The sequence below is a fragment of the Terrapene carolina genome, unplaced genomic scaffold (genome assembly GCF_002925995.2).
Source record: "Terrapene carolina triunguis isolate 2854851 unplaced genomic scaffold, T_m_triunguis-2.0 Scaffold676, whole genome shotgun sequence".
Lineage (NCBI taxonomy): Eukaryota > Metazoa > Chordata > Testudines > Emydidae > Terrapene > Terrapene triunguis.
Window position 1 is genome coordinate 116890 of NW_020665027.1, and position 991 is coordinate 117880.

General features: G+C 71.2%; 1 protein-coding gene across 1 annotated transcript in view; it reads right to left on the bottom strand.

The window, feature by feature from the left end:
• Window positions 1-384, bottom strand: part of NUP98 (nucleoporin 98) — a 60568-nt gene extending 60184 nt beyond the window's left edge. Inside the window, exon 1 of the mRNA XM_026659795.2 lies at window positions 277-384. The gene's annotated coding sequence lies outside the window, so the exon portion shown is untranslated. The remainder of the gene's footprint in view (window positions 1-276) is intronic.
• Window positions 385-991: the final 607 nt, after the last annotated feature.

Consider the following 991-nt stretch of genomic DNA (forward strand, 5'->3'; position numbering starts at 1 on the left):
CCCCCCCCGCCGCCTTGGGGACGGAGCAGCCTCGGCCGCCCCTGCGGGGAGAAGCGCCCCACGCGGCAGAGGCAGAGCGCCCGGGAGGCCTTCGGAACCGGCGTCCCCCAGGGAGACCAGCCCCGGGCAGGAAGAAGAGGCCCGAGGCCCGCGCTCGGCCGGCGAGTCAGGGGCGCGGCGGCCTGGTCCGAGCCGGAGCCGGGAGAAGGGGGCCGGGCTCCGCTCGAGACCCTCCCCTGCTCCGCGGCGCCGGAGCCCGTCCCGCCCGCGCCTTACCGAGGACCCGGGCCCCGCTGAGGGAGCGACTCGACCGCGCCGAGACCAAGCGGCACCGCCACGACGCCCGCCGTCGCCTCACAGGGGGGAAACTGCGTCACACTCCGCTCGCGCTCCTACCGCCCGCTGCGCGCCGCCTCCCCGCGCGCCCCATTGGCCCGCCTCGCCCCGGCTCCGTCAGTCTATTGGCTGCCGCCGTTTGAAAGCGAGGCAGGTCCCGCCCCCGGCCAGGCTCCTCCTGCTGATTGGCGGGCGGGTGTTTAGAACGTCACGAGCGAGCCGAGTTTTCATTGGTCAACAGTAGAGCGGTTGCTGTTGGGTGAAGGACCAGAAGCCGTCTTTTTCCAGCGGCGGGTACTTCCCCACATCCGGGTCATTTAATCACCTCTCTCAAGGGCGGGGAGAAGGGTGGGGCTTAACCCTGCTGCCGCCAATCAGAAGGCAGCACGGCGTTCCCATGGCAACAGCAGGGGCGGGCCTCCGGGAGGAGGCTGCCTCCGTCAGTGGGGAAAAGAGGGGCTCCTGAGCCACGTGGGTGACCCCCAGAGTAACGCAACCAGCAGCCCCCCCAAGTGCCCCAGAGTAAACCAGCCCCCCCATTGCAAACCTGGCCTGGCCTGCCCCACAGCAGCCAGCCCCACAGCACAGGCAGCCCCACAACCTCAGCAGCCGGCTGCCCTAGCCACTGGACCGCGCTGCCTCCCCAAGGCAGCCA